The 20,051-nt window shown below is 41.2% G+C and overlaps 1 protein-coding gene across 3 annotated transcripts in view; it reads right to left on the bottom strand.

Moving 5' to 3' along the window:
- Positions 1 to 20,051, bottom strand: part of AATF (apoptosis antagonizing transcription factor) — a 103,048-nt gene that overhangs the window by 34,491 nt on the left and 48,506 nt on the right. The window lies entirely within an intron of this gene.

Here is a 20,051-nt window from a genome sequence, read left to right as displayed (position 1 = left end):
AATCAATAAGGGACAACTCAGTGGCAAGAGCATGACTGAATTCCCATTAACCCTTTCATATTTATATATCTTTAAAAAGAGCTATAAGCAATAGCTGAGAACAAAGTCCATTTGAAAGACTTATTGTACTGCAGTTCATTTCAAATGGATCAATGAGTATGCAACATTCCCTTCATTGTTTTTATGATTAGTTTTGTCCACCTCATCGATACCAGTGGAGAATCTATAAAAGGTCAGGTGGGAAGGGCTGGGTGGCAAAGAGGAAAACACATCAGCTTCTCACCAATAGGATAATGGTACATGGTTAACTTCTGACCTATAACCTCCAGCAGTCAGGAAGGTCTTCCTTAGGCAAAAAGCCTTTATTAGATATAACTAAAAGTGTAGACTTCACTCTCTTGCTTTCCACAGCTGGTACCCTAGCATGCTTACTAATAAATAATTTAACCGTATATGACACCAACACATTCACAGCCGCTACAACTTTGAGAAGGAACCTAAAGAAAGTCGTATGTGCGTACTGGAAACACAACACAGACAGCCGGTCTCTCATCCCCACAATTAACTCCATGGGAACTCTAAATCACTCTCCTACTCTCCTCTTAATACTGGGTATTCCACCGCATGCAATCAAAGCCTAAATCTGTATCTTTCACACAGACTGAAGAATTTGCATTGGATCTCAAAGTCCCAAGTGAGAAGACGCAATGGATTTAAAAGTTAAACACTAAAGAAGGAGAATTTTAAATTACAATAATAAAACTAGATATCATCTCTCCTACACAAGTGCAGGGAAACAGCAACAGAGATTAAAATTCCAAAAACCTTCTGAGAGAAATCCAAGGGAAGACACTAAAATAAACTCCTTCCTCCTTATCACCTGTCAATAACACAGGTTTGACTTTAAAACTTGTTTCTTCACAAAAATAAGTAATTATTTTGTAGGTGAGGCATGGGAGCAATATAGATAGTTCATCAAATTAAACAGCCAAAGCCTGTGGGAGGATAAGGAAGGAGGGATAAATTCCTACGAAAGTAGTTCACTCTCTAATTGCCATTTGTTTATGTAAGTAGGCACTGGAAGAAGTAAAACAAATTTGTAAAAATATTCATTTCCATATAGGACGAAACTTTATTGCAAAAGGGAAAAGGACATCTCAATCGCAAATAAAAAACCTCCTGTGATGTTTTCTCATTTGCTTATTTTAGACATTATTACTACGATGGCAATTACGTTTAAAAATGTGGGGAGCAGAGGCCTCTGGTTTATTATCACTAGAAAACAGCAAGCTATTTCTCTGCCCTGTTTATCTGATTGACTCCCAACATCTTTCTGGCAGCCAATCTATCAGTTTATCTCCGCTACTTCATCACAGTCACTTCTGGCAGCTAAATACAAGATCCAAATCCAGTGTTACACAGACATACGACACAGGAACCCTATGTAACACCGCTACTCTGTAAACAGCTGCCCTAAAGGCTAAGCCAAAATGGGCTCTGGTTCCTAGTCAACATCCTGTCAAAAGCAAGGTTGGGGGTGGGGGGAGAGGTTAAAAAAAGAATCTTTTTTTCTTTTAATAAAAAAGGAGAAGAGAAAACAAAATAAAAAAGAAGGAAAATAATGGAATCACTACATCTCATTGCCCTTACCTCGTTCCAGCCACATAAGAGATAACAGCCACAATTCCTGGTTTTCCTAATAGTCTCTGATCCCTTGAGACTGGGGCCATCACGGCCACTGGGAAGGAGCGCTCAGGGAAGGCTGCCCCAGCACAACGTGGGAGGCTGGAAACGGGAGCTGCATGACCGCAGTGGGTCTGTTACACTTGCAGTGGTCTCTGCAGTTCCAACACCAAGCTGGTGCAGCATTTACTCTCAAGCACCCTGTGTACTTTACATATTCTGGGTTGCATTTTCACTACCCAAGTGTCTCACAGCTATTCTTAGTCATTCATGGTTAGGAAGAGAGTTTTATTGGTCTATCTGGCTGAGTCTAGTTTATTCAGTCCAATGTTTCAGAAGACCCTTTGTGTGCAAGGCAGGAATAAGAAAGCAGCAAGAAAATAAGTAAACAAATGCTTCTCGTGGCTATTGCTATTTCCCACAGCTCTGACTATCACTGGGCTTAAATTTAATTAGGAAAAATGCTTTCAAAAAAGTTGCCGAAAAATGAAGTTTTAGGGATACTGCTGAAGAACTTAGCTTTGCTTCTCAGTTCAATTTTCATAGCTTAACTTTATGACCAAACTTTTCCATTAAAATTCCGGTTTCTGTTAGTTACTGGAGCTTTTTATTTCAACAATAATGATACAATAGTCCTAATTTTCTATGTGATTTGGAAAATGGAGAGATATATGAAATATTTTTGTTCCAGTCTGTTATAATTCCTCCAGAGAGTCAATTCAGAAAGGCTTGATTGTTTCTCTAGTTCTAGGGGAAAATCATAGATGTAGCTGGGTTTCCAGGTCAGCCCACAAAAACCTATTTAACCCATAACAACGTATGTGAGGAATGGCACCGATAGTACTATTCAGAATCTAATCAACATTTATAATACTTTGTCTGGAAAAATGCGTGCCAGAATCAGTTAAAAATGGCACTTTGAACACATTAGTCTATCTCTTCTCCCTTCTCAACTCCTCTAAAAGACAGCAGAGGGAAAAAAATAAATGTATTAACCTGCAAGAAAGAAGAGAAAGGGCTTCCCTGGTGGCGCAGTGGTTGAATATCTGCCTGCCAATGCAGGGGACACGGGTTCGAGCCCTGATCCGGGAAGATCCCACATGCCGCGGAGCAACTAAGCCCGCGTGCCACAACTACTGAGCCTGCGCGTCTGGAGCTTGTGCTCCGCAACGATAGGCCGCGACAGTGAGAGGCCCGCACACCACGATGAAGAGTGACCCCTGCTCGCCGCAACTAGAGAAAGCCCTTGCACAGAAACGAAGACTGAACAAGCCAAAAATAAATAAATAAATAAATTAATTAATTTTAAAAAAAAAAAGGAAAGAAGAGAAAAGGGAGAGCTAATGAGAGTAGCTTTTCACAAAATTTTCAAAGACAGTCAGGAGATGAAGGAGTAAAAGGAAGTTATCACCCAAATGTCCAGAGGGAATAAAGGTGAGGGTAGAGCTAATGAGGCCCACAGAATCCCTGTGAGATGAGCTCTTGGAGGGCAGTTACCCTGACAGGTGGAGAAGGGGGTGGGGGCAGAACCACAGGGCTTTCTCCATTACCCCACACAGCCAAGTGACTACCCCACAGCGAGAAAAGAAGCTTTATTCTCTGGAAAAACTGAGCCCCAAAAGCTCCATACTGAGAGATACGAGGCACGGAAGGCTGAGATGGGGCATAAGGGAAAGGCTCGACGCTCATCTCTAGGACCTTCTGTCTCCTTCCCCCACCCTCTACACAGCACGCTAGCACCATGTGTAACATTTCCTAGGCAGGAGAGCAGAGGGGCCTTTTCTGGAGAAACTGCATGGTCATCCCCCATCTCCCCAGAAAATAAGATATCCAAGTTCTGACAACCAAGACGTTCGTTCACAGCAAAATTATATATAAAGGAGCCAAAAAGCTCTGCCCAGGTTTCAGAGACACTTTGGAGTGCCTCACTCTGAAACACGAAGGGACAGTTAAGGATGACCAGCATCTGAGGAAAGCCTCAGACACAGACCAGAACAAACAGAAGAAAAAGGGACTCAAGAAAGCAATGCAGAGAACAAACGCACACAAAAAAAAGAAAAAGAAAAGAAAGAGAAAAGAACTCACGATGGATGACCTCAGAGAAGTGAGAGAAGACACATTTCCACAAGAACGGGATGCTATGAGAAAAGAATAAAACAAGAAATTAAATGCAAAACAGAAATATTTAAAAATTTCAATAGAATAACTGGAAGATAAATGTACAAAAATCTCTTAGATATAAAACAAGAAGGTAAAAAGATGATATTCCCTTTATTATTTGTGAGAGAAGAAAAAAACTTAGAGGATAATCCAGAATGTCAAACACCTGCCTAACAAAGGCTGGGAGAAAATTATTAATGAAATAATTTTAAAAACTTCCCCAAATCGAAGGACGAGAATGAACCCACCACAACCTAGTGCAACCTAGTGCAATGAAGGAAAAAAGACCTTTTGTAAGACACATCATCATGAAATGTGGAACTCCAGAAGCAAAGAGAAGATCCTAAATGGTTAGAGGAAAAATAGGTCACATGTAAAGAGGGTGTCCACATGGCCCCAGCGACCCCAGAGTCCTGGTTAATGCCTGCTGTCCTGCTATTCTTTCAGGCTAGCACCTCAAGGGTCCTAGTTCTGACAATGAATTATACAGTCACCCTAAATTTTAAGGACTGTAAATCTAAATGGGATTAGACATCTCAGTAGCAATAACGGATGCCAGAGGACGGCAGAGCAAGGCCTTCAAAATTCTGAGGAAAATAACTGTCAACCTCAAGTTCCATACCACAGCCAAAAGACTAACCAAGTATGAGAGTTACATAAAGCATTTCACATAGGCAAGAACTCAACAATTTACTTTCCACACACTCTTTCACAGGAAGATGTGCCTCAGTAAAATGAGAGCATACGGCAAGAAGGACGAAGACAGGAGATGTTAGAAAACAGGTCTACCTCAGGAAAGAAGTGAGGCAAGTCCCAGGGCTACAGATGGCACAGCCCCAGAGAGCCTGTCCCAGAAAGGAAGAGTCCAGGGAGCTCCAGGAGAAAGGGGGAAAATGATAGGTTAAGTACATCTTTTAAAAGCGGGTATTATTTGCTCTAGGAAAAAACAAATTTGTAAGGAAATGTAACCATAGTACATCATTTGTGAACATTTATTTAATCATAATATTGGAAACAATTGTTTTCACAAACTGTGACAATAAGTACAACAGGAGAATGGAGAACTGAAGTATTGGGAGTGAGGAGGGAGCAGGGCCTCACTACCACAATGGGAAATCAAGAGAGGATTTGAAAAATGACAGACATCAATAAATCAACAGTCATATAAACAAGTCATTTAAAACCATGTAAGTAGCACTTCCCTGGTGGTGCAGTGGTTAAGAGTCCACCTGCCAATGCAGGGGACACGGGTTCGAGCCTTAGTCCGGGAAGATCCCACATGCCACAGAGCAACTAAGCCCATGCGCCACAACTACTGAGCCTGCGTGCCACAACTACTGAAGCCCGCTTGCCTAGAGCCCGTGCTCCGCAACAAGAGAAGCCACCACAATGAGAAGCCCGCTTGCCTCAACTAGAGAAAGCCCGCGCACAGCAACCAAGACCCAATGCAGCCAAAAATAAATAAATAAACAAATAAAAGTGTTCCCTCTTCTAAAAAAATAAAAAAATAAAAACATGCAAGTAACTATATAAAGGAAAAAAAAAAAAAAAAAACCTTAAAGTATCAGAAGGTTTTACCCTCCAGGACTTCTCAGCACAACAGTATTTTAACATTTCTTAGGTAATGGAGAACCCAAGAAGAATCTGCCGGTATTTATTTAGCAATGTCCAGAGGAAAGAGTATAGATGTTTCTGGAAAATCCTTCCAGTCTGCAAATTCACACTGAGAAATTTTACAATTCCTACAGGACAGGAGGATCAAGGATATACTGATTAAAGCTCTTATGAATATTTTTCTGTTCCCTAAAATAAAACATGAAAACATACTAGAAATAATACCAATAACATTTATTTTGATTTGCTGCAGATAATGCCAAATAACTGTTTACAACTTTATTGAGCTATAATTCACTTACCATACAATTCACCCATTCAGAGTGTATATAATTCAGCACTTTCTAGTAAATTCAGAACTGTGCAATCATATTTAATTTCAGAACATTTTCATCCCACCTAAAAGAAACCCCATACTAGCTGTCATCCCCAGTATCCACCAGCCACATACCCCAGTAGCCCTAAGCAACCACTAACCCTTCTGTCTTTATAGAGATGCCCATTCTGGACATCTCATATAAAGAGAATCATATAATATATGACTGGCTTATTTCACTTAACAGGTTTTCAAGCTTTATTCACATTGTAGCATATGTTGGTACTTCCTTCCTTTTTATGGCTGAGTAACATTCCTTCGCGGATGCCATGGCATCGTCCACCGCTGCGTGGAGCCACAGATGTAGAAAACAAGCTTACGGTCACAATAAGCGGGGGGTGGGGGATAAACTGGGAGACTGGGAATGACACATACGCACTACTATATATAAAGCAGATAACTAATAAGGACCAACTGTATAGCACAGGGAACTCTACTCAATACTCGGTAATGGCCTATATGGGAAAAGAATCTAAAAAAAGAGTAGATAGGTGTATATGTATAACTGAATCACTTTGCTGTACACCTGAAACTAATACAACATTGTAAATCAACTATACTCCAATAAAAATTCTTTAAAATTTCATGTTTGTAATAAAATTGATCATACAGAGTATTTTTGTAATGATGTGCATAAAAAAAATATTCCTTTGTATGTATATACCACATTTTGTTTAGCCATTCACCATTGAGGGACATTTGGGTTACTTCCACTTTATGGCTATTATGAATAATGCTGCTATGAACATTCATGTACTAGTCTTTGTGTGGACATATGCTTCCATCTCTCTTGGGTTTATACCTAAGAGGAGAATTGCTAGGTCATGCAGTTAACTCTACATTTAACATTTTGAGGAACTGCCAGACTGTCTTCCAAAAATGCTGCATCACTTTACCTTCCCACTACCAGCATATGAGGGGTTCAACTTCTCCACATCCTTGCCAGCACTTGCTATTACCTGACTTTTTCATTATAGCCACCCTAGTGGGTGTAAAGTATTATCTCATTGTGGTTTTGATTTGCATTTCCCTGATGGCAAATGAAGTTAATCATCGTTCTGTGCTTACTGGCCATTTGCATATCTTCTTTGGAGAAATGTCTATGCAGAATTTGCCCGTTCTTTAATTAGGTTGTCTGTTTATGATTGAGTTTTAAGAGTTCTTTATATACTCTGGATACCAGTCCCTTATTAACACCCATTCTGTGGATTGTCATCGAAGTTTTTAACTTTGATGTGGTCCAATTTTTTCTTTTGTCATTGGTGTATTTGGTATTGTATCTAAGAAGCCACTGCCTAACCCAAGGTCATGAAGATTTACTCCCACGTTTTCTTCTAAGAGCTTTATAATTTTAGTTCTTATATTTAGATCTAGGATACAGTCTGAGTTAACTTTTATGTGTGGTATGAGGTAGGGGTCCGACTTCATTCTATTGCATGTGGATATCCAAATGCACCATTTGTTCAAAGACTATTCTTTTTTTTTTTTTAACAGCTTAATTTTTTTTATAGATTTACTTTTATTTGAATACATTGTTTTTTGTGCTTTTTTTTTTTTTTTTTTTTTTTTGGCTGCGTTGGGTCTTCGTTGCTGTGTGCGGGCTTTCTCTAGTTGCGGCGAGCCGGGGCTACTCCTTGTTGTGGTGCGTGGGCTTCTCATTGTGGTGGCTTCTGTTGTTGTGGAGCACGGGCTCTAGAGCGCAGGCTCAGGAGCTGTGGTACACGGGCTTAGCTGCTCTGCAGCATGTGGGATCTGCCCAGATCAGGGATGGAATCCATGTTCCCTGCATTGGCAGGCAGATTCTTAACCACTGCGCCACCAGGGAAGTCCCTTCAAAGACTATCCTTTTCCCCATTGAATTGTTTTGGCACCCTTATCAAAAATCCAAGTAATTTTTAAAGCATTTGGTTTTATAGCCTCATATTCCCTGGCTTTCTGAATTTGTAACCCACAGTTACTGACTCCTACCTCTCAGGTTTCCATGGTTCATAGCCACAGATGCTTGAGATGGAAAAAAGGTTGGGGCAACCCTGTATGTAACTTACTTAGCCTCGCTGAGTCAGGATTTTTCAAACTCCCTCTCCAATACATAGCACATGAAAGAAGTGCAGTCAACCCCTCTTACATGTGTTTCAGCCCCTCCCTTACTGATAGATATAAAAAGTGGATTCATAAGGCTTGGGTTTACTCTTCCTTCAGCTTCCTCTCTAGCTCCTACAAGAATTCTTACTGAAGAAATATCTATTTCTGCTCTAACTCCTGCTTTACTACCCTTTTTTTTTAAGTTCTCCGATCTCCAGTCTTTCAAATTATACCCAAAAGGAGTCATCTGCAATTTTCATACTATATTTGAAGCATACAAAAGATAAATCCACATATACTATATTGTCCACACCTATATAGTATAAAATCGCCATAAGATGACCCACTGTCCGTAGGTAACTATTTTTTCTCTGTCCCCTTTGCACATTGCCCACTCACTCCTCAACCAACTCTGCACCACCCAACAGTTCTGCCTCCATTATTCTACTGAAACACCTCAGGCCCAGGTCTCAAGATGCCCGGGTCCAATGGACATCTGTCACGACTCATCCTTCTAGACTTCTTGAAGCAGCAAGTGACGCTGGACATCTCACCTTCCTGAAACACCCTTTTCTTGGCATCTCTGAGGCACCTCCTTCGTTTTACGCCATATTCAGCCAGCTCCTCTACCCAAACATTAAATGCTAACATCCCTCAAGACTCAGTTCCAAGCTTTCTTTATTTTTTAAATTAATTAATTAATTTATTTATTTATTTATTTTTGGCTGTGCTGGGTCTTCGTTGCTCTGCGCAGGCTTTCTCTGGTTGCGGTGAGCAGGGCCTACTCTGTTGTGGTGCGCGGGCTTCTCATTGCGGTGGCCTCTCTTGTTGTGGAGCACGGGCTTCAGTAGTTGTCGCACACATGCTCAGTAGTTGTGGCTCGCAGGCTCAGTAGTTGTTGCTCACAGGCTCAGTTGCTCCGCAGCGTGTGGGATCCTCCCGGACCAGGGCTTGAACCTGTGTCCCCTGCATTGGCAGGTGGATTTCTAACCACTGTGCCACCAGGGAAGTCCCAAGCTTTCTTTTCTTCTCACTCCATATGCTCCCCCCCCCAAGAATTTCATTCTGTTTTCAAGGCTTCAATGACCTAAGAGTTATCCCTGGAATTCCTTTTCCCTTACACTCAATATCTAATCTATCTCTGAGATTTATATATGTGATCCACCAATTCATGAACCTGTCCATTTTTCTCTATCTCCGTTGCCTGTACCCTAGTATAGGCTATCATCATCTTCATTCATTCCATAAACATTTAGTACACTGGGGAAACAATGAAGAACGAAACAGACGTGGTCTCACCTGAGTTAGTGTAACGATTCCTGACATTTACACTTGCCCCTCCTTCATTTTGTTCTGCTGCTTATAGGCAGAGTAATATTTTCAAAATGCCAAGTATGCCAGAGTATAAAATTCTTATTGCAGCCTAAAGGCCCCTCTACCTACGTCTCCAGCCTAACCTTCCACCTCGGTGCTCCAGTCCCACCAGCACTCCTTTTGTACCTGAAATGCTCCCAGGCTCGCTCCCACCATGCAGCCCTTCTTTGCACCTGCAACTGCCTGGAACATGCTTCCCTAGCTTCCCTAGCCATTAACCGGCTTACATCCCACCTTCTCTCATTCGCTAAATCTCAGCTCAACCACCTCAGGAAAGCCTCTCTTAACTGCACCCCTCCATACGCATTCACGTGATGTTCTTGCTGTACTTAATTTACATTTTATTAGTGGATTACGTGTCTACTGTCTATTTCCTCCACTGGCCGACTGTCTACCTCACAGAGAGCAGAGAATGTATCTGACTGTGCTCACCACTCTATCCCGTCCACTGGCCATAGAAGCAGCTCAATAAACATACATACACACAGAGGGGGAAAAAGTGCTTCTGGTAGAAAATACCAAATTTTTGTTTACTTTACCCGCCCCCCACACACACACACACACAAACACACACACACTCCTTTTGTTTTTAAACAAAAGGAATCGTACTCTGTAATACCCTGCCTCTAATCCAGAGCACCACTAGCTACCCAAGCAACTGAGGAACATCCTTGTTTTAATCACTACCCATTACCAGCACTTCCTCCCCCAAACAATATTCTCCTTCTCTCACATCTCACACAGGGCCTAGAGAACTGGGTGGTTTAAGTGGGTAGGAATTACCCTTTTTTTTAACCATCCCAAGAGTACCTGAATTTAAAAAAACAGAAACAAAAAACTATTTAATCCAAATGAATGGAAAGATCTTAAACACCTCTCATTATTTTACTGTTAAAATGATGTAGATCTAGCCTCCCTCTTGGGTCTCATTTCCCAAAGAAAAAACTTGGTTCTTCTCGGGAAAAGAAGAGGGGAAACAGATCTTTTGTGCTTCCTCTAACCACTCCCCCACACCCTGACCCCTTCCTGTAGTATCTTCAAGTTGGTTTTTTACTACAAGAAAGGTGTCTTGACATCTTTATAATAAAGATCTGAATTAATTTCAGTATAGCATTTTCTATTTAAATATCTTTTATCTATGAAACAGGTTTGTCAAATCTCAGTTGCAGGTTTCCATCTCCCATTTTCTGAGATCTCATGTTTCCAGATATGAGCTTTCAATTCCGTGAGTGAGTGCGCCCCATGGTTCAATGTAACTGTAAACATTTGCCAATGAGTCTGTAAAACGCCAGGGCTTTGGAGTCTGACATATCTGGGTTCTGAATTCCAGCTATGCCCGTTACTAGCTGCGTAGTTTGGGACAAGTTATATGACCTCTCTGAGTGAGACTCAGTTTCCTCATAGTAACTGTACCTCATAAAGTTGATTTGTGATTTTAAAAGATGATAAAAGTAAAGCACTTAGCAAAATGTAAATATTCCAATAAAGAGAAACACTGTCAACATCAGATAACAATACTCATCAGATAATCACAAAATGCAATTTGGGACAAGAAAATTCAACACCTTCCAGAGCTGAATCACGACAGCTGCTAACAACAGCAATGAACAAGTACAGTAATTCAATGTTCCTTTCTACTGGTTGTCAACAGTAGATAACAAATAAGACATAAAATGAAGGAAAAGCAGAATGGAAGGAAGAAAATGTAAAAAGCACAGAAGATTCACAAAAAATAGTGAGTCAATACTTGCCAAGTAGGCTATTACTTGCAGAGCTCTCCCAAACTAGGCCATGCTAAATTGGGGCAAAAGCGATGCTCTCCCTTATCATTTATTCTATTAGGACAACTAACTGCTCTTCCCTTTCCATGATCTGTGACCACCCCACCACCTCTGCTCCCACAGTCCCCTCCTCCTCAGCCTGCCCCTCAACCTCACCCTCCAGATCACCCTCTCTATCCTTTTGCAAGGGCCTGGATCAAATGCCATCTCCTCCCGGCAGCCTTCTCTAATTCTCCCAGACTGTTATTAATCTCTCCCTCTCCTGAATTCTTTATCACCCCCTCGCCAAGCACTCTGGTTGTCTAAGTTCATGTCGTCTCCCTTGCTTGGCTGTAAGCGTCTTGAGGGCAGGGTACACTCTCACTCAAATTCTCTCCTCCCACAGAACTCTGCACACGGCCTCATACACAGTGACTATTCAATGATATTTCTAAAAGGAAAGAGTTGAGTTCTAGATATTGTGATCAAAGATGAAAAGCACCCAACTTCTGCAGTGGCAAGTACAATACCTACCAGAATAATAACACAGGGAAGAATGGAGGGAAATCAGGGTGTATGAATAAAACCCAAGTGCATCTTACTACTGAAGTTACAGATAACCCACCTTTGCTTACTAAAATCAGAAAATGTAAAGCTAGAGGCTACCACTGAAAAAGTCAGCTAACTCTGCCTCACTGCCCTTGGTCTCTAAGGATTGACTAGTTTTTCCACTTTCTGATTCAGTGTTGCCTCGTGCCTCCACTCCAGAGCTGGAGCTAAGGCCTGCGATTTGGAAGGGATGATAAATCCATTCACTGAATAAAGTCACGCTGTTTTCTCAGCACAAGTTCTAAAATATTTCAAAGGCCATGATATTTCACTTGGCTTGGCCATTTGGGTTAAAATTTATTAGTCAAAACAGAAAACTTTCTCATCAGACCCCATATGTTCTATTAGGTGTGATATATAGTGTCTCCCAATGTCTACTTATTAACTAGAAGTGTAAGTAAATCACTATCAGTATTAGGCTCTGATGTGTGAAGACAGAGTGAGAATTAGGCAATTCGACTGCTAAAGAACTTCTTTTTGCCAATTTGCTTTTCCTTTCTTTTTCCTACACATAAAAAGAATTGTACAAGGACTAAGTGACTGCATTAACCCACTCTTCCTAATCTATACCAAAAGTTACAACGTGCCAGGAGTGCTATTGTTTAGAACTTCCAACAGCCCCCATTTCCAGTATTCTGTCCCTTGGTCACCAGGCAGATGTCCTGGTGTTTGTGTATATGTATATTTATTCTACCTATAAAAAAGGTGAGGGGCTTCCCTGGTGGCGCAGTGGTTGAGAATCTGCCTGCCAGTGCAGGGGACATGGGTTCGAGCCCTGGTCTGGGAAGATCCCACATGCCACGGAGCAACTAGGCCCGTGCGCCACAGCTACTGAGCCTGCGCGTCTGGAGCCTGTGCTCCGCAACAAGAGAGGCTGCGAGAGTGAGAGGCCCGCGCACCGCGATGAAGACTGGCCCCCGCTCGCCGCAACTAGAGAAAGCCCTCGCACAGAAACGAAGACCCAACACAGCCAAAAATAAATAAATAAATAAATAAAAATTAAAAAAAAAAAAAAAAAAAGGTGAGGAGAGGGCTTATATATCCTTTGGGACACCAGCTCAATCACTGACTATTTCTGGGCATTCTTTGGCAATGATTCTTTTAATGACACCATACAATATATCGTTTGTACCGAAAGAATAAAGAGGGAGTCACTCAGAACTAGAGATCTTACTAAAAAGGATTCACAAGTAAGAAACCAAAAGGGCAGTACCAACTTGTATTCTGTAATTATGTCCTTTAAGGATTAAGAGCCCAGCTGAAACAAACCTCCACCTCTCTTTCCAGGATTCAGACTCCAGTAATTCTTCAGCCCCACCGGGATCGATAACCCATTGATCCTGCCACCTGTTCAGCATGCCTCCTCCGCTCCTCACATGCTCCCTTCTCTCCTTACTCAGGTGCATGTAATTCCACAGTCCATCAGGATAGTCACTCCTGGTAAACATCCTCGACTCCCCTGCACGCTGTCCCTTTGTCATACAGATTAACAATCCCTTGAGGATTGATGTGTCTTGGAATCCAGAACTTTCTCGATTTGGGGGAAGGTGATACAGTGTATATACCATAAATGTCCCAGTAAAGCCTGGGGCAGCAACCCGAAGTCAAACACATTAATATATTTCTGCAGCAAAATACATGAACATTTCCACTAAGTGGAACAAATAAAAGCCTTACAGGTTTATATAGCTTCAGAACCATTCAGATCAGATGTTGCCACCACAATGTTCTACCAAACTTCCCAAAACAAACAAAACAAAATACTATGAGTTTTCAGAACTCTTTGAATTTTGAGAATTGCAGATAAGGGATCATGTACCTGTACTTCCTTGGCAAAACCCCAAACCATGTTAAATCTCAGTACCTGCATCCATGTGGCTGAGCTGACTGGAGAAAAAGACAAGAAGGAGTGAACTGGTCTCACTCACTTTAAAATCATTTCCACCAGCCTTATGTGGGTCTTCAGCGCTACCGGATAACTCCACTCGTTTCCCCATCTACTCACTCTCCCGCTCGCTTAGGTGACTCTGCCACACCTCCTCCTTTCTCAACCTCCAGCCCCTGCACTCCGATAAGAACCTCCACATGCTCCCACCCCACAGCTATTTGCAAGGGCAGCTACACCCCTGCCTTCCCTCCAATACCTACGGACGAACTGTCCATCAGACCATCCCCTCTCTACTGTGTACTCACCAGCAGTTCTGACCTCATTCCTGAAACATGCATGCTGTCCTCTACTGGATCATTTCCATCAGGAAACAAACAGCATACAAAGGACATCTACCTTAGAACCAAACAAAAAACTCGCTCCGGACCCTCTGCTACCCCATTTGTTCCCTTTAGCACAAGCCGCCTCGAGACTGTCTACACTCACTGTCTCCAACTTTTCTCCCTCCGTTCTCTCTTGAAGCCGCTTCATCACTCTACCAAAACAGTTTTTGTGAAGGTCACCAATGGCTTCCATGGTGCTAAAACGAATGGTCAGGACTTCCCTGACGGTCCAGTGGTTAAGACTTTGCCTTCCAACGCAGGGGGTGCGGGTTCGATCCCTGGTCAGGGAGCTAAGATTCCACATGCCCCTCGGCCAAAAAACCAAAAACATAAAACAGAAGCAATATTGTAACAAATTCAATAAAGACTTTAAAAATGGTCCACATCAAAAACAAAAAAAAAAATCTTAAAAAATAAATAAATAAAACGAATGGTCAATTCTCACTCCTTATCTTACTTGATCTATCTGCAACATTTAACATAGTATGTCACTCTCTTCTTTAAAAAAAAAAAAAAACTTTATTCAGATACCATTCACATACCATACAATTCACCAATTTAAATTGTACGATTCAATGGTTTTGTATATTCACCGAGTTGTGCAACCATCGCCACAATCAATTTTAGAATATTTTTATCACTCCCAAAAGAAACCCATTACTCATTAGCTGTTACTCCCCCTTTCACCCCAACACTCCCAGCCCTAAACAACCACTAATCCACTTTCTGTTTCTATAAATGTGCCTATTCAGAGCATTTCATAAATCATATAATATATGGTGGTCTTTTGTGAATCCCTTGCTTCACTTAACTTATCACAATGCTTTCAAGGTTTATCCATGTTGTAGCAACAAGGATCAGTACTTTATCCTATTTATGGCCGAATAATATTCTATTATATGGATATACCACATTTTGTTTATCCATTTATCAGTTGACAGCCATTTGGGTTGTTTCCTTTGTGGCTATTATGAATAATGCTGCAAATATTCAGGTACAAGTTCTGTGTGGACATATAATTTTATTTCTTTTGGGTATATACCTAAGAGTAGAATTGCTAGGTCATATGGTAACTCTACATTTAATGATTTGAGCAACTACCAAACTATATTCCATAGAGGCTGCACCAATTTATATTCCCCCCAGCAATGTATGAGGGTTCCAAATTCTCCATACCCTCCCAAAGCTTATCATCTGTCTTTTTTTCTGTTTTGGTGTTCTTTTGTTGTTGTTGTTTTTCTTTCTGGCCGCGCTGTGCGGCACTCGGGATCTTAGTTCCCAGACCAGGGATTGAACCCATGCCCCTTCAGTGGAAGCATGGAGCCCTAACCGCTGGACCATCACGGAATTCCCTCATCTGTCTTTTTTGATTATAGCTATCCTATAGTGAAAAGTAGTATTCACTGTTGTTCTGGTTTGCATTTCCCTAAAGACTAACGACGGTGAGCATCTCTTCCTTACTGGTCACTTAAATATCTTCTTTGGAGAAATGTTTATTCAGATAATTTGCCATTTTTCAGTAGGTTATTTGCTTTTATTATTGAGTGTAAGAGTTCTTTATATATTCTAGATACCAGTCCTTTATCAAATATATGATTTGCAAATATTTTCTCCCATTCTGTGGGTCTTTTCACACTCCTGATGGTAACTTTCACAGCTCAAAAGTTTTCAATTTCAATGAAGTCCAATGTATCTGTTTTTCATTTTGTCACTTGTGCTTTTGTTGTCATATTTAAGAAACTATTTCCTAACCAAAGGTCATGAAGATTTATTCCTGTGTTTTCTTCTAAAAGTTTTATAGTTCTAGCTCTTGTATTTACGTATATGATCTACTTCAAGTTAATCTTTGTGTAGGTATGAGGGAGGGCTCTAGCTTCATTCTTTTGCACGTGGATATCCAGTTGTCCTAGCATTGTTTATTCAAAAGACTTCTCTCCCCATCGAATTGTCTTGGCACCCCTGTCAAAAATCAACTGACCATAAACGTAAAGGTTTATTTCTGGATTCTCAATTGTATTCTATTGATCTATATGCCTAACCTTATACCAGTACCACAACATCTTTATTACTGTAGCTTTGCAGTAAGTTTTGAAATTAATGAGTCCTCCAACTTTGATATTTTTCAAGATTGTTTTGGCTATTCTGGGTCCCTTGCATTTCCATATGAATTTTAGGATCAGCTCACCAATTTCTGCAGAAGGGCAGCTGGGATTCTGATAGAGATTATGTTGAATCTGTAGATCAATTAGGGGAGTACTGTCATCTTAACAACATGAAGTCTTCTAATCCAAGAACATGGGATGGCTTTCCATTTATTTAGGTCTTTTAAAATTTCCTTCAGCAATGTTTATAGCTTTCCACATACAAGTCTTTTACCTTCTTGGTTAAATTTATTCTCAGGTATTTTACGCTTTTGGATGCTACTGTAAATGGAATAGCTTTCTTAGTTTCCTTTTCAGATTGCTTACTGCTGGTGTATAGAAACACAACTGATTTTTGTGTGTTCATCTTGTATCCTGCAACTCTGCTAGATTTGTTTATTAGAGCTAGCAGCTTTCTGGTGGCTTCTTTGGGATTCTATATATATAGGATCATGCCATCTGCAAATAAGAGATAGTTTTACTTCTTTTCCAATTTGGATGCCTTTTATTTCTTTATCTTGTCTAACTGCCCTGGCTAGAAACTCCACTACAATGTTGAATATTAGCGGCAAGAGTGGACATCCTTGCCATATTCCTAATCTTAGGGGAAAGCTTTCTGTCTTACCACTGAATAGGATGTTAGCTATGGGTTTTCACAGATGTTCTTTACTAGGTAAGGAAGTTCTCTTCTATCCCTAGTTTGTTGAGTGTTTTTTTTTTTAATCATGAAAGGATGTCAAATATTTTTCTACATCTATTGAGATGATCATGTGGTTTTGGTCCTTATCTATCAATACGGTATATTACATTAATTGATTTTTTAATATCTTTATTGGAGTATAATTGCTTTACAATGTTGTTAGTTTCTGCTGCACAACAAAGTGAATCACCTATATGTATACATACATAAACTGATTATTTACATTTATTTATTTATTTATTTATTTTTGGCTGCATTGGGTCTTCATTGCTGCACGCAGGCTTTCTCTAGTTGCAGCGAGCAGGGGCTACTCTTCCTTGTGGTACACGGGCTTCTCATTGCAGTGGCTTCTCTTGTTGCGGAGCAGGGGCTCTAGGTGCACGGGCTCAGTAGTTGTGGCCCGTGGGCTCTAGAGCGCAGGCTCAGTAGTTGTGGTGCACGGGCTTAATTGCTCCGCGGCATGTGGGATCTTCCCGGACCCGGGCTCGAATCCATGTCCCCTGCACTGGCAGGCAGATTCTTAACCGCTGCGCCACCAGAGAAGTCCCACATTGATTTTTGATGCTAAAACAATCTTGCGTTCCTGGGCTAAATCCCACTTAGTCATGGTATATAATCTTCTTTATGTGTTGCTGGACTGAGTTTGCTAGTAGATTGTTGACTTTTACATCTATATTCATTAGAGATATTGGTCTGCAATCTTCTTTCTTTGTGATGTTTTTGCCTGGTTTTGGTATCAGGATGATACTGGATTCCCTCCTTCTTGAAACACTTTGATATGGAACCTGGGAAATCACTCTTCCTTTATTCTCTCTCACCTTCTCAAACACCTTTGCTGGGTCCTCTCGCTCCCCAGCCTCTAAATTTTGGAATGCCCCAGGATTTAGGCTTTGAATCTCTTCCCTTTTTCTCTCTACCTTCAATCCCTAGGTGATCTTATCCAGTCTCACGGTATTAAATACAATCTGATGGCTCTAAGACTCACACCTTCTGTTCAGACCTCTCCATGGACTCCAAAATTATATGCATAACTACCTCTTCAACAGCTCCCTATGAATGCTTCAGAGGTATCTTAAACTTAATGTAACTGATTTAGAATCAAAATAATTAAAGCCAACACAGGTCCATGGGGGGAAAAAAACCTAGTATAACCAAAGCTGAGTTCCAGATTTCTCCTCCAAACTAGCTTCTCTCACTGTTTTTCCCCATCTCAGTAAACAGAAACTTCATCCATCCAATTGCTCAGACCAAAAATCTTGAAGTCCTGGACACCTCTTTTCCACACTCCACACACAACCTATCAACCAATCCTGTCAGTTCCACTTTCAGCATAAATTCAGAGTCCAACCACTTCTCAGCAGTCCCTCCAAAGCATCCTAGTTCCGGCCACCACCATCCCTTGCCCAGACTATCATGAGAGTCTCCTATTTCCTGTTTGCCACCCTGCCTCCTTAGAGTTTATTCTCAACACAGTCATCAGAGCGATTCTTCAAAAATATCAGTCCAATCTTGTCACTCCTCTGTTCAGAACCCTCTAGTGGCTTCCCATCTCAGTCACAGTGAAAGCCAAAGCCTTACAGTGGCCTACAAGGTCCTTCAGGACCTGGCCCCCCATTACCTCTCTGACTTCCTCTCCTAGCCCACTCTTTCTTACCTACTCACCCCAGTGGCACTGGCCTCCCCGACTTTCCTGGAACATGCTAGCCTCTGCAATGTCTCAGAGACTTGGCACTTGCCATTCCCTTTGTCCCCAACGCTCTTCCCCCAATACCTACATGGTTCTGTTGCTCTCTGCCCTTCCTGCTCTGCTCAAATACCACCTTATCCCTGGACCATCCCATCCCTACCCTAGACCCCCTTCTTTAATGGTTTTCCACTGCAGGCTCACACTATCATCCTGTCTCTAAGCTAGAATGAATGCTCATGAGGGCAGGACCTGGCTTTGTTCCAGCCCCTAAAAGAGCTCCGAGAGACCTTTCTGTGATGCTGGGAATGCTCAGTGTTTGCACTGTCCACTACAGTAGCCACTAGCACACGTGGCTGCAGCACTTGAAATGGGGCTCGCATGACTGACAAACTGAATTTTCAACCTTATTTTAATTAATTAACTACAATTTAAATAGCTACACGTGGCTAGCGGCTACTGCATTAGGCAGCACAGCCTAGAACAACAGTTACTCAATAAATATACAGTAGATACTCACCTATTTGCTGAAACAATTGATGGAGGAAAGAAATCTGAAGGCTTTTCTTCTCCTTAACTTTTTATTACAGAAAACTTCAAAAATACACAAAAGTTGGCTACAGCAAAATGAACCCTCAAATACCCATCATCAACCTGAATATGCTCTTCTTTTTTTCCTTTTTTTTTGGTGGAGGAGAAGGAAGGATTTATTATTACTTGCAGCAAGTAAGGAGAAGACCAGGGATCTTTCCCAAAGCAGTGTCTCCCTGAATGCTCTTCCTCTTCTTCTTCTTCTTTTTTAATATTTATTTATTTATTTTGGCTGTGCCCGGTCTCAGTTGCGGTGTGCGGACTGCTTAGTTGCGGCCTGCGGACTCTTAGTTGCGGCATGCAGGATCTAGTTCGCCGACCAGGGATCAAACCCAGGCCCCCTGCATTGGGAGCATGTAGTCTTACCCACTGGACAACCAGGGGAGTCCCCTGAATGCTCTTCTAATCTGAAATTGGTTTCAGTGGATACCGGCATCTCAATACTGGCTTCTAACAATGACTATATGCCTGGAAAATAGTGAATTTATACTATTATCCAGAGTTTATATCTAACAGCATCTCTTAGAGTCTTTTACAGGTTATTGAGACATGACTTTAGGAATTAGATCAGGTGTCTGTTGAGGGAAAAACCTGTATGCTAACGAATGTCTGAGGCACATTTGTGGTAAGACAACACTAGGCAACTACATGTACGTTTTTATATCAAGGACCTGATTGCTCTCTTGCACCATTTATTTTCACCACTTAAATTTTACCAAAGTCATACTTTTCAAGAGGAGCTGTGTGACTATACAAAATTGAGGAGAATCTTGCTCGTCAGATGACACAAATTCCTTGGGCAGGGGTTTTCTCTTATTAGTCTTTGTAAACCTAGCATCTGGTACAGCAGTTGTTAAGTGAATGAAGTTCATAATTGCACAAAAGTGGTAACATGTGAATTGTCAGAATGCAAACAGATACACTGGATCTCCAATTTCCTAAACAGATATAAATCTGAAAAGGAAACGCTCAAGTGGATTTTTAAGTGTGTCAGATCAAAAGGCGG

Source organism: Balaenoptera physalus (assembly GCF_965194825.1).
Source record: "Balaenoptera physalus genome assembly, chromosome: 20".
Classification (NCBI taxonomy): Eukaryota; Metazoa; Chordata; class Mammalia; order Artiodactyla; family Balaenopteridae; genus Balaenoptera; species Balaenoptera physalus.
Note: the sequence above shows the minus strand (reverse complement) of the source record. Positions and strands in the feature narration are given on the sequence as shown.